The sequence below is a fragment of the Canis lupus genome, chromosome 6 (assembly GCF_011100685.1).
Source record: "Canis lupus familiaris isolate Mischka breed German Shepherd chromosome 6, alternate assembly UU_Cfam_GSD_1.0, whole genome shotgun sequence".
In the NCBI taxonomy this organism is placed as follows: Eukaryota; Metazoa; Chordata; class Mammalia; order Carnivora; family Canidae; genus Canis; species Canis lupus.
Genome location: NC_049227.1, coordinates 34,141,181 through 34,156,210, shown reverse-complemented (window position 1 = coordinate 34,156,210; position 15,030 = coordinate 34,141,181).

Genomic DNA, 15,030 nt, shown 5'->3' with positions numbered 1-15,030 from the left:
GGAAGGAAGCCACATTCCCCATTACTCCACAGCACAGGGCGCATGTGCTCCAATTTGTCTGATGCCCCAATCCCTGACATCAGAGTTACCTTCCAGTGTAGGACTCTGACCTCCAACCCTGTTGACCTGTGACGCATCTCCTGAGAGCCTAGCCCCTTGACACATTCAAAGTCCCCAAAAGGCATTTACTCTCTCCTTGCCAGTGAATGAATGAATGAACGAATGATTGTAGAAGGAATGCCAGAGTGAGAAGGTACAAGGGATTGAGTGCTTGTCCCGTGTGGAGGAGTAAGTAGGCAGTGGCTCCAGGGCACCAGATTCAAAATTCCATGAACATTCCAGCTTCATCTTTCTGTTGTGTTCACTCCCATCCTGCTTTCTTCCATTTCACCTGTGATTCCTCAACTTGCTTTCTGAAGGCTCCAGCCTCCTGGCTGGTCCTCTGAGCCCTACTGAGGAGAGCCAGGCTCAGCAGAGGCTGGACCCCTCCCAGGCTAGTGGCTGTACACTGCCCCTCTCTGGCACCAGGCAGCACTACAGCCTTTCTCCAAAATGCAGGTCCTGTTTTATTTATTTATTTATTTATTTATTTATTTATTTATTTTTTATTGGTGTTCAATTTACTAACATACAGAATAACCCCCAGTGCCCGTCACCCATTCACTCCCACCCCCCGCCCTCCTCCCCTTCCAACACCCCTAGTTCGTTTCCCAGAGTTAGCAGTCTTTACGTTCTGTCTCCCTTTCTGATATTTCCCACACATTTCTTCCCCCTTCCCTTATATTCCCTTTCACTATTATTTATATTCCCCAAATGAATGAGAACATATAATGTTTGTCCTTCTCCGACTGGCTTACTTCACTCAGCATAATACCCTCCAGTTCCATCCACGTTGAAGCAAATGGTGGGTATTTGTCATTTCTAATAGCTGAGTAATATTCCATTGTATACATAAACCACATCTTCTTTATCCATTCATCTTTCGTTGGACACCGAGGTTCCTTCCACAGTTTGGCTATCGTGGCCATTGCTGCTATAAACATCGGGGTGCAGGTGTCCCGGCGTTTCACTGCATCTGTATCTTTGGGGTAAATCCCCAACAGTGCAATTGCTGGGTCGTAGGGCAGGTATATTTTTAACTGTTTGAGGAACCTCCACACAGTTTTCCAGAGTGGCTGCACCAGTTCACATTCCCACCAACAGTGTATGAGGGTTCTCTTTTCTCCACATCCTCTCCAACATTTGTTGTTTCCTGCCTTGTTAATTTTCCCCATTCTCACTGGTGTGAGGTGGTATCTCATTGTGGTTTTGATAAAAGGTTGGAGAACCATTTACCATTCGAATGGTCCTCAAAAGAAAGCAGGGGTAGCCATCCTTATATCAGATAAACTAAAATTTACCCCAAAGACTGTAGTGAGAGATGAAGAGGGACACTATATCATACTTAAAGGATCTATTCAACAAGAGGACTTAACAATCCTCAATATATATGCCCCGAATGTGGGAGCGGCCAAATATATAAATCAATTATTAACCAAAGTGAAGAAATACTTAGATAATATACACTTATACTTGGTGACTTCAATCTAGCTCTTTCTATACTCGATAGGTCTTCTAAGCACAACATCTCCAAAGAAACGAGAGCTTTAAATGATACACTGGACCAGATGGATTTCACAGATATCTACAGAACTTTACATCCAAACTCAACTGAATACACATTCTTCTCAAGCGCACATGGAACTTTCTCCAGAATAGACCACATATTGGGTCACAAATCGGGTCTGAACCGATACCAAAAGATTGGGATTATCCCCTGCATGTTCTCAGACCATAATGCCTTGAAATTAGAACTAAATCACAACAAGAAGTTTGGAAGGACCTCAAACACGTGGAGGTTAAGGACCATCCTGCTAAAAGATAAAAGGGTCAACCAGGAAATTAAGGAAGAATTAAAAAGATTCATGGAAACTAATGAGAATGAAGATACAACCGTTCAAAATCTTTGGGATGCAGCAAAAGCAGTCCTAAGGGGGAAATACATCGCAATACAAGCATCCATTCAAAAACTGGAAAGAACTCAAATACAAAAGCTAACCTTACACATAAAGGAGCTAGAGAAAAAACAGCAAATAGATCCTACACCCAAGAGAAGAAGGGAGTTAATAAAGATTCGAGCAGAACTCAACGAAATCGAGACCAGAAGAACTGTGGAACAGATCAACAAAACCAGGAGTTGGTTCTTTGAAAGAATTAACAAGATAGATAAACCATTAGCCAGCCTTATTAAAAAGAAGAGAGAGAAGACTCAAATTAATAAAATCATGAATGAGAAAGGAGAGATCACTACCAACACCAAGGAAATACAAACAATTTTAAAAACATATTATGAACAGCTATACGCCAATAAATTAGGCAATCTAGAAGAAATGGACGCATTCCTGGAAAGCCACAAACTACCAAAACTGGAACAGGAAGAAATAGAAAACCTGAACAGGCCAATAACCAGGGAGGAAATTGAAGCAGTCATCAAAAACCTCCCAAGACACAAGAGTCCAGGGCCAGATGGCTTCCCAGGGGAATTTTATCAAACATTTAAAGAAGAAATCATACCTATTCTCCTAAAGCTGTTTGGAAAGATAGAAAGAGATAGAGTACTTCCAAATTCGTTCTATGAGGCCAGCATCACCTTAATTCCAAAACCAGACAAAGACCCCACCAAAAAGGAGAATTACAGACCAATATCCCTGATGAACATGGATGCAAAAATTCTCAACAAGATACTGGCCAATAGGATCCAACAGTACATTAAAAAAATTATTCACCATGACCAAGTAGGATTTATCCCTGGGACACAAGGCTGGTTCAACACCCATAAAACAATCAATGTGATTCATCATATCAGCAAGAGAAAAACCAAGAACCATATGATCCTCTCATTAGATGCAGAGAAAGCATTTGACAAAATACAGCATCCATTCCTGATCAAAACTCTTCAGAGTGTAGGGATAGAGGGAACATTCCTCGACATCTTAAAAGCCATCTATGAAAATCCCACAGCAAATATCATTCTCAATGGGGAAGCACTGGGAGCCTTTCCCCTAAGATCAGGAACAAGACAGGGATGTCCACTCTCACCACTGCTGTTCAACATAGTACTGGAAGTCCTAGCCGCAGGTCCTGTTTTAATCTTTCAAGTTCCAACATCTTACTTCTTGGGTTAAAAGAGCTACCCGACAGAGTCTGGCATTAGTGGCCAAAAAAATCCAAGATGAGGACTTGAGGAATGATAAAGGACCATGGTTGGGGGAACAGGCCACTATATCGACTTTTCCCCTTTTTGTTAGAAACAGGATTAAGCTAGTAAAAGGTCTATTGTTCTGACACAGAGCTAAAACATTGTATTCTTTCTGGAAAGATAAGCTACACATTTGCACATAAAGGAGATATCATCCCCAAAAAAACAATAAAGGTAAGGGGAAACCCTGTAATTTCTCTGATTAAGACCTTGTGGTTAGAAATCCTGCTTCCTTCTTTTTCAAGGCTAAATAATATCTCACTGCATCTCTATTCTACATTTGCTTCATCTCTTTGTCTGTTGATGGGCATATATGTTATTTTTCATATCTTAGCTACTGTGAATAATGCTGCAATGAGCTTGTGAGTGCAGGCTAGAGATTCCGATTTTAATTCCTTTGGATAAATATCCAGAATGGGATTGCTGGACCTGGAATACGCTAGGTGAAGTAAGCCAGACAACAGAAAAACAAATATGTATTTTCTCTTTTTTAATATTTTATTTATTTGTTAGAGAGAGAGAGAGAAACAGCATGAGTGGGGGGAGGAGTAGAGGGAGAGGTACAAGGAGACTATGTTGAGCACAGAGCCTGATGTGGGACTCGATCCCACCACCTTGAGATTATGACCTGAACTGAAACCAAGAGTAGGATACTTAACCAATTGAGCCACCCAGGTGCCCCTTCCTTATGATTTTCTTAATCACATTCTCTTTTCTCTCACTCACTTCATTCTAAGACTAGAGTGTATAATGTAAAGGACACACAACATATGTGTTAATCGACTGTTCAAGTTGTTAGTAGGCTTCTGGTCAAAAGTAGGCTAGTAGTTGTGTTTTGGGAGAGTCAATAGATACACATGGATTTTCGATGGTGCCGGAGTTGGCGCCTCCAATCCTCGTGTTGTTCAAGGGTCAATTGTACCATTCAAAGGTATTGATCAGTGACTTGGGGGTTGCTATCAGAATCACCCAGGGAGCCTTTTAAAAATAATAAATGCCCAGGCTGCATCCCAAATCTCTGAAATTAGGATCTCCAGAGCACTGCTCAGGGAATGTTTATTTTTTAAAATCCCTCCAAGTGGCACCGATGCCATCCGCCCAAGGGTTTGAGTTTGGGAAGTAAGTTATCTCTGAAGTCCCTTCTCAGCCAGGGATTCTAGAATTCAAAAACTGCCCAAGATAAAAGAACTTGGGACACTTTGAAGAGAACCTAACTATTCGAGGCAGACTGCCTCTATTCTATTGATCTGGAAAATGACTTTATCTTGCAGAGTTGGTCCTCTCTCTGGGGCTTCTGTGTTCTTGGGGCTCTTCACTAACTAGGATGCTCTTAGCTGCACATATTAGAAATGAAGGTGGGACTGACTTGAACAACACAGAAATATGTTAGCTCCCATAACAGGAAGTGCAGAGGGAGAACAGGACCATGGATCACCGTCTCACTGATGTCATCAGATACCTTTGCACATCCCTGCTTTACCATCTTCAGGCTTTGCTCCAGCACAGGCTGGTGGGAAGTCCAGGCATCATCATCCTAATGGAATGGCATCCAGAGGAAGAAAGACATGTTTTCTTCTCATGGTTCCCTCTTAGGAGAGAGGAAGATTTACCCAAAAGACCCCAGCATACTTCTCAGAGTCCAGTTAGAATTGGACCTCCTGGTTGTCCCTAAACCATCTGCAAAGGGATGGAGATGCCTTCGGACCACACGCGTCCATCCAAGACTGAGAGTGAGGTCAGCTGACCCAGAGGTGCATGCCGTGAGGGGGAAGGGTAGATGCCAGAACAAAACTGAGGTTCTGTTGAGCGAGGAAGGAGGAATGGTTGCTGTCCACCACAGGCTCTGACCTGAGAGAGAACGTGCAGTTCTAACTATTATTGCAATCATCCGAGGGAAGAAGGGTGTGAGGAGATAGTTACACTTAAAACAAAATAAAAGCTTGCAATAATTTCTCAGGCTCCAGATGCTCTTTATTACATAATGGTGGTCATAAAAGGCCTTAATGGGTACGATTCTCACAGAATTTCCACTCCCTCTCAGGAACAGGGCTGGGGAGGTCCTTGCATGCCAATGAGCAGGTAATTAGAACCACAAAGTAAAAAAGATGGTGCAGTGACTTCCTGGCTCAGCTCTTGGAGGAGGGAAAAACCCAAAGAAGGCTTTAGAAACGCCTGGGTCCCTACGGGCTAAAAAGAATAAATCTGCATGAAGGAGAAGTCAAGTCTGCCAAGGCTTCAGACCCATGTGGCTTACGTCTTTCCATTTATTCATTCCATCACTAATTCAAATGACCTTTGTGAAGGCCCATGTAGCTAGTGATTGCTCAAGGACCTGAGAACACCAACATAAATAAGACAGTATGGATCCCTCTCTCTCTGTCCCTCTCCCTCTCTCTTGCCTTGAATCCCATTTCACGTTAGAAAGTGGGAAATATAATGCCAATCCCACTGGGTTGCTGGGAGGATGACATGAGAAAATGCAAGCCTGGCATGCAGCTGAGTATTCTCTACTGGCAAACAGTAGGTGCTCAGTATGTGCTTGCTTTGTTATGATTATCATTGTTGTTGTTATGATGATTATGTAGAGTCCCTCCAGCCCCCCTGGAGCTCACAATCTAAGTCTAATGGTGCAAGAACATATCCATGACTAGGCTATTTGAAATTGCGATCAACAGCACTCTTGGGGGGCAGGGCAGGCTCTCCATTATTTCAAATTTCAGTGAAAGCTGCCATTTTTCGAGCAGCTACTGTCTGCCAGTCTCCGCAAAAGGGGCTTTGCAGTTAATTTTCATTTACTCCTTAGAGCAACTCAGTGGCGGGGGTGGGGTCTTCTTAGCCTCCTTTTCAGATGAGAAAACTGAGACAGTGAGCAGCTAAGCCACTAGCCTCATCTGTGTGCCCTTCTCTACAACTTTGCACGGTTTTTATCTTTCAGATTTGAGAAGTAAAGCTATTTCTTCCCTTCCCGTGCAAATATATATCTGCTGTCTGTGGATATGTACACATGTCTACTTTTTCTATTGTTCTTTTTTCCCCCTGTGAACCCCAAAAAAATGTGGTGGAAACACCATTATGGCAAATGGTAAATTCTAGAAATTCCTTGCTAATTGTACGCTCACACTGGGAAGATGGAAAGCTGTGAGCGTTTCCTTGAAGGAGATACTTCTATCTTTAAAATCATAGCAATCCCTTACCATGAAGTGCAGAGGATTGATATTCCAGAAAATACTTTTAGACTGTTACCACCTGAAAAAGATAAATTGAATCTCTAAGGACTAAACTGTCCAACTTCCTGTTGAAATTATGTTATTGCAAATCTTCAAACCCTGTAGGTTCCTGGCAACATCCACTCTAATGGAATATCTACCAGGAGTCAAGTGGATGAACACGATAGCTTGTCAAGACTCCTACCTTTTCCACTCCTCTTGGAGCCTATAGAGTTTATATGAAATTATATGAGAAGGGCAAGCCCCGCCATTTCACTATCCTACATGCAATTGGATTTAACTCCCTAGCCTGGGTTTGAAGCAGAGATCGGCCATCTGAGCGACTACTAGAGAATTCAAAATGGGCAGATGTCTCCCTTCACTCCAGACTCATCTAATCAACCACTTATTGGCTATCACCAGCCAGTCATTTCACAGATGATACAAATTCAGCAAACCCAAGTCTGAGGTCTCCGAGTCCTCACGCATGTCTATTGGACGTCTTGTGTTCCCTACCCCATGAAGCGTCATCTGTCACCCACCCTGTCCCCCAAAGCAGAGACGTGAGGGGCATCCTTATGTCCTCCCCTTTACCACCCAAAACCCAAGTCTGATCCATTTTGTCTTCCTGATAGCTAAAGACCTGGAAGATATAGGTGAGGAGTCCAGGAGAGTGTGTGTTTGTTGTTTGTTTGTTTTGTGCTAGGGGCATGGAAGTTCTTTTTTTTTTTTTTTTAAGATTTTATTTATTTTTTCATGAGAATACACAGAGAGAAGATAGACAGAGAGAGGCAGAGACACAGGCAGAGGGGGAAGCAGGCTCCATACAGGGAGCCCAATGCGGGACTTGATCCCGGGTCTCCAGGATCACGCCCTGGGCTGAAGGCGGCGCTAAGCCACTGAGCCACCCAGGCTGCCCGGGGCATGGAAGTTCTAAGGTGCAAAATAAGGAGACAAATAAGAAATAATGTTCCCAACCATGCAGGAAGTGAGGACATAGCCAGACATTCTGACATGCAGGGCATTAGTTACTAATGACAGAGCTGAACCCTGGTGTGACAGGTTTCACTGGAGATGGAAGGCAGGGCTCAGGTGAGGTGACAGGTGTAGTGACCGTTGTGCTGTCAGCCTCATCTCTGGGTACCGATGGTCAGTTGTAACTTGAGCTAGGGCTCTCTCTCCCTGTGCTCTTACAATCTCGGAGTGTACCCTGATCACAGCGATTAACAGAAATTTTAGGTATCTATTCACAGCCTGGCTCCCAACAAGACCCTGAGCTCCTTGAAGACAGGAGCTGTGTCTACTGTTGTCCTGCCTTAGTAACTCCTGGCACAATTTCTAATGCTTGGTCACTTAGCAGGTGCATTCATTTCCTGGGGCTGCCATAAGGAACCACCACATACCGGGTAGCTTAAAAAATAACAGAAATTTATACTCTCACAATTCTGGGTGGGAGGAGATGTCCAAAATCAAGACATCAGGAAGGCCATGTCTAAGGGCTCTAAGGAAGAATCCTTCCTTGCCTCTTCTAAATGTTCTGGCTCCAGGCACCCTTGGCTTGTGGTGCCATCACACCAGTCTCTGCTCCTCCCTCTCCCCTGTGTCCTCTCCGCATATAAGGATACCAGTCACTGCAATCATTGGATTCAGGGCCCACCCTAAATTCAGTATAATATCGTCTTAAGTTCTCCAGCTAATTACATCTATATTCCAGACAAGGTCACACAGGCTGAGGTTCTGGATGGACATGGAGCTGAGGGGGCGCTGTTTAACCTACTACAGTAGGTGTATGATAATTAGTGACAATTATCCCATGATCCCCTGGCCTGGTCAGATTCCTTCATGATATGCTGTCACTGAACCATGACCCTTTCCCCCAAGCATTTACTTCTGTTTGTGGCTCATGCTGATTACTTGTGCTGATACCCACATCACTCAGTAGGCCACACGCTTCATGGGAGTAGAAGCATTTGTTCATGTCATTCATCATTCCACCCCCAGCACTGAACACAGTGCCCCTCTCATAGTGGACACTCCATAAATACCTGTTGAATGAACAAACAAATGAATAATCGATGGCAGACATGCTGTATGTAGTTCCTTCTCTAAGCTGGGTACTCCCAACCAGAGCCACGAGGCTCTTGCTGCAGAGCCAGGCTCCACACACAGTTCAGCTGGTTCTCTCTGGAACCGGTTGAGTTTGTTTAATCATATTATACAGTGTGCGTGTTTTACATGATCAATATATGTCACCCTAAGTGAACATGTCACCTAGCCTAATGGCTTCTGCAGGAACAGTTTATTGGGGTTGGCACTCTCCTTTTTTGATGCTTGCTCCAGCGAGGGCAACGACAATGGGCCGAGGACCCTTGGTGCCACTTGCCTCTCTGTGCCATGGTGTGCTAAATGAAATATGACAAGAGAGTGGCTTCCAGTAATTGCAATAATTGACTGTGGAGAGTCCATGATTATGCCATTAGCTCCTCTCTGGGTAACACATCATGAGTGTGGCCATATCTCACTGCTTTGGAGACCATCAGAATTGCATGAGGGGACAAGCGGGATGGTCTGTCCCTACTCCCTGTTCTCCACCACATGCCAAGATTTCTCATCCTAATGTCTAAAAAGTAAGGGCTGGAGTAATAAGACCCGAGTACTGGCTCCAGCCCAGCCATGTGTTACCATGAGGTCACTGGTAAGTGTCTGTAACTCAAGCATCTCTGATCTTCAACTCTCAGGGTCAGGGCCTGGGGGAGTTGGAAATAATCCCTTCTCTACTGTGATGGTTAATTTTATGTGTCAGCTCCCCTGGATCACAGGGTGCCCAGATTAAACAGAATTTCTGGGTGTGCCTGTGAAGGTACTTCCAGACAAGATTAGCCCTTGAATCAGTGCATTCAGTGTAGCAGATGGCCCTCCAAGTGTGGGTGGGCACCAGCCAATCTGTTGGGGACCTGAATAGAACAAAAGGCAGAGGCAGGAGGAATTCAGTCTTTTTTTTTCTGCCTCACCACCTGAGTTGGGACAGCTCATGTTGTCTTCTCGTGCCTGCAGAATGGGAGCTATACCATCAGCTCCCCTGGTTCTCAGGTCTTCAGACTCAGGTTGAGTCACACCACTGCCTTTCCTGGGTGCCCAGCTTGCAGATGGTAGATCATGGGACCTCTCAGCTGTCATAATTGTGAGAGCCAGTTGCTTGTGTAAAGAAATGTATATAACTATGGTATTGGTTCTGTTCCTCTGGAATGCCCTAACATGCCAACACTCCATGTATGATGCTTGTGGTTGAGAAGGTCCAGGTATGCAGTTGTGCACATTACAAACCTCACTTGCATGTGCATTATTTACCTTACTTGCTTTCCATCCATTTAGAGAAAGAAGGAAATATCATAATATTTCTTAATATTTCTAGAGTCTATGGGAGCATTAGCCAGCTATTAGTTTCTTGAACAGTTTTGAGAAACTGAGATGAGGAAACACGGCCAGCAGCTGATAAACCGGGCTTTAGTGTGCCTTTTATTTCAGAGACAGAGCCTCTGCTAGCGACCTTTCCTCTGCCCCAGTAAATTCTTCCTCCTGAAAATGCAGACAGTCCATGAATGTCAGTGCAGAGAGGATGATAGAAATCAACTACCCAGAAATGGCAAATATGCATTAGTCATTCATTCTTCCATATCCTCTTCCTGAGTCTTTGCTAGGTACTGCAATAAATTACGGTCGTCTTTCCCACAGAGCTTTGCAATTAGCAGTGCAATGACAAATGCCGAACAACTTGTTCTTGGGGTGGAGGTGGAGGAGAGAGAGATCTTGTGTGTACCATTTGCCTATATGTGTGGTGTAAGTACTCCCACCGTGGTTGACTTCAGTATGACATTGCTCAATGAGGAGTTGGTAAAAGTTGTGCACAGCCAGCGCTCCTGAGCCTCTGGGAGCTGGCTCTTGCACACCAGTGAAATAGTTCTCAATACAAAGCTCCAGAGATGCACAGCCAACCATTGAGAAATAGCCGAGAAAAAAAGAAAAAAAAGCTTTTTATTATCTCTTATCTCCTAATTTTACAGATAAATAAAGTCTCTGAGAAGAAAAAAAATAAGAAAAATGGCACAGCAGAGAGAACATTCTAGAATCCTAGAATCCTAGCTCTTTTCTCTGCTCGACACCCCTCCAGAGACTATATGGGAAGGGCTGGATTCCAGATGATCCTTCAGCCACTTGGCCAACAGTTGTTTGGAGAAGACAACCAGAGCTATCGTCAGGTACTTAGCATCTCTTTGTTTCTTTAATTCTAACAATGATTGTGTGAAGTAGGTACTATTATTACACCCAGGTGACGGATGAGAAAATAGAAGGTGTATAACTTTCCTATGGTTATGGAGCCTGTTACTAGTGGAACTGGAAAAACCATATTTGAAGGCGTAGGCTCTTAATCTCTTGCATAGAGAGCTCCTGACACGGCCCCAGTGTTCTCCACCTGCTGTATTCATGATCCTGTGGGATCCCCTGTGCTTGAATGTAGACTTGATCTAGCAATTTGCTTCCAGTAAATGCAATCCAGCAAAGATATTGAAGTGTCATTTCCATGATGAGATTGCAAAGGACTGCGACTTCCACCTTCCCAGTACTCTCTCTTGCTCACTCTGATGAAGCCACCATGTTTTAAGATACTCTGTGGAGCTACCCACATGGCCAGGAACTGAGAAGACCTCTGGCCAGCAGCTCTTGAGGAACAGAGAGCTTAGTCCAATTATAAGGAACTGAATTGCCAATAAGCACATCGGTGAACTTGGAAATAGATGCATCGGCCAACACCTAGATTACAGTTTTTAAGAAACCCTAAGACAAGGACCTCAGCTAACCCATGGATTCTTGATCCAGTGAAACTGAAATAATTAATGCTGCTGCTTTAAATAGCTGCACTATCGGATAGTTTGAATGCTGGATAACTAATACACCACCACTCTCTATAGCATGACCATTCAGGTAGGATTACTTGAAAGATCACGTTACTTAACCACCCTAAAACCCAATCTTTTCTTCCTGGAGGGAAATAGGGGGTCACAATAGAATCTTCCATAAAAAAGTTGTTGGGAAATCTGGGAAATCAGGTGAAGTCATACCAAAAAAAAAAAAAAATGCTCAGGGGGCCCTGGATGGCTCAGTTGGTTAAGCATCTACCTTCTGCTCAGGTCATGATCCCAGGGACCTGGGACAGAGCCCCACATCAGGCTCCCTGCTCAGTGGGGAGTCTGCTTGCCCTTCCCCCACCCATGCTCACTTTCTCTCTTTCTCTCAATAAATAAAATCTTTTTTATTATTTTTAAGTGCTTAGCAGAGGAAATAAAAGCACCAAGAATATGAGTGGAAACCAGTTCTGTCTGGTTCCAAATCCTTGAATTGGTCTACTCTGCTAGTGTATAAACAGAATGTGGAACAAGAACTAAGGCAGACACGAGGGGAGAAGAACCAAGGGGGGATTTGTTCTTCTTGTGAATGGGGCAGTGATGAGCAAATAGTATTTGGCAGGACTTAAGGCAGAGAGGGCCAGGCCCAACCCTTCATTGTGTGAAGATGTCAGGAGGGCCGTGGGATATACAATATTTATAACACAGTCAAGGACAGATCTATTCATTCCTCATAAAAATCTCAGCAGGCTGTGTACTTTTTTCTTAGAAAAATAAAACTAACTGGTAAATAGATGTAATTATACCTGCCACATAACCCCAGGATATAATTATTGACCATGTTCATCCACACATCACAGAGGAAATGGAAATTATTTGACCACAAACTTCTCAGCTCAATAAGCTTGCAAATGGACTCAGTGTATCTCTTCTGATGCCACTGACTGACAGTTTGACTTGTGTATGCCCTAGAAATGTTGAGATCCCTTGGTCAGCATGGCTCACTTGAAATAAAGGGTACAATCACAACTTTTTAAAAAATATTTTATTTATTTATTCATGAGAGACAGAGAGAGAGGCAGAGACACAGGCAGAGGGAGAAGCAGGCTCCCTATGGGGAGCCCAATGCTGGGACTCCATCCCAGGACCCCGGGGTCATGCCCTGAGCCGAAGGCAGGTGCTCCACCACTGAGCCATCCAGGCATCCCACAATCACAAATTTAAAAAAAAAAAAACAAAAAAAAACAATATATGGGCTTTCTGCTTAGCTAGGCCAGTGGAAGACTACTATTTAGTTCTCAGATTTTAATAATATGCTGGCTAAAAGGGCAGACTCTAGAGTAGGCTGTCTCGGTTTGAAACTCACCAGTTCATTTTGCTATTGGTATAAGCCGGGCAAGCAACTCAATTCCTCTGAGACTCAGTTTCCTTATCTGAAAAATTGATAATATTTCTGACTTCACTGGTTTTGAGAATAAAATGAGTTCAAGTATACAAAAAAAGAGCTTAGTACAAGGATTGACACACAGGTGGGGCTCAATGAATAATCATTCTGCTTCCTTTGTATTATTTTAACCATGAGCACAAAATGGAACACACTGGAAAAAATTTCTCCAGGTCAGTATTTCACAAATTGTGATTTGTGGGAATGTTAACTGGCATTGAACAAAATTGGAAAGAAAGGGAAAGAAGCAGGAGGAAGTTTCTTCTTAGTGAAATAAGTTAAGATAGCATCATTTAGATGACAAAAATGTAAAATGTTTTGTTTCTGTTTACCGACTTTTCAGTCTTTAATACGCAAATATGTGCATGACTGTCCATAAAGTATGTGATGTTTTCCTAGTTTATTTCTACACAGAACACTTACTCTCCCTAGAATTCCTGTTGATATGTTATAGGCAACTGCTTTCTAGAACATACTTTAGGAAATCCTTGCTATAGGATTATCTCAGCTCAATCAGACACTCTCCACCATAAATTTCTGGTCATTTGAAGCAGTGTTCCACACAACCAAAGCAGTGAGTGGAATCTTTTCCGTGATTTGTTTTATGCTTTTTCTCTATTTCTGTCAGTTTTCTGGAAGCATCTAAATTTGGGGACCACCAGAAAATCTATTGTTGTTGGGTGTTCCCCTGGCTCTGCTACAGAAAGGTGAATTTTCATTCCATTGCATTCTCTACATTTGGTCTCTCCCCATACCACTGATCTCAAGGCTAAGCATCCACCTTCCTGGTGTCTGTCCCTTTGTCATGCAATAAAACTCAAAATGGCAGAGTCCCCAGGGCTTTGGTCCTTCTGGATATGAGTCCAGAGTAGAGAGAGAGAGACTCTGGCCAAGCACCTGGGGAAGCAAGATCTCAAGTCTGTCAGGCTCTGGATCCTAAGGGGTCATGACCAGAGGCCCAGGTTGACATGTGTGTCTGCATGAAAATAGAAATCACTACCCCACCCAGGTGCCTCTTCTCTGGAATAAATCTGGAAACCTCAACCTCTCAGCCAGTTGCTCTAACAATAGCTTGCCACAGGAACTAGAAATTGCCCCCCACCCCCGTAGCATGGGGAAATGTCCAAACCCAAGAAATGTTGCTGCCATGGTCTCAGATTCCCCTGGTTTTCTCCTGAAGCTTTCATTTCCCTGTATTCTGATCGCCTCTGAGTTGTTTCTCCATGTCTCTGCTCAGCTGACTGTCAGATAATCCCTTGAAGTAGTAAGTTGCTCACTTGAGTGTAAACTGATAAAAAGATGCTCGCTAACCTGACTAAACACTATCAGGGAATTGTGCATTTTAGGTAGGGTTCTTCAAAAAAGATAAGCCGTGAACCTCCGATAACACCATGATTGTCGCAGGGAAGGAAGAGAGGAAGGAGTGAAGCGTTGAAATCCCGGTTCTGCCAATTGATTCACTCTTGTATTCACCAATCATGTACTGAGAACATGCTCTGAACCAGGCACTGCATAAAGTGCGCAGGACAGAGTGGAAACTAAAATATCAGCCACCAATCCAGTCATTGCAGGCCTCGTTATGAAAATAAATAAAATAAAATAAAATAAAATAAAATAAAATAAAATAAAATAATAAAAAAATTATTGTGTGATTATAAATTGTAAAAGGGCTACAGCAGAAAGACAACAGGGTACTGTAATACAGGATATGTGAAAAGACATAATTCAGACAGAATAGTAAAAAGGTTTGGTCCTTTCTAAGGAGGGGAGCTCTGCAGGGAGTGAATGAAGGGCTGCGCAGAAGCAGGGAAGAAGGGAGCATCCGCAGGCACAGCAGCACATTCACAAAGGGACTGGAGAGAGAAAGGGTGCAGCTTGTTTGAGGGCCTGAAGGAAAGCCAGCATGGATGTGGCTCACACTGAGGGGTAAAGAGACACAAGATGGGGTTAGTGTGTCAGCCACCTATGGCACGGCAATGCCGTGTAACAAGCAACTACAGACCTCAGTGGGATGCCACAATATATCTGTTGCTCATGTGTCAGGGGTCAGGGCCATGTATCATGATCTGCCTCCCTGTGTCTCTCATTTTCTAGCAGCCCAGCCTAGACATGTTCTCACAGCAAAGGCAAAGAGCACGCATGAAAGCATGCAATGCCCTTCAAAGGGTAGGCTCAGAACGG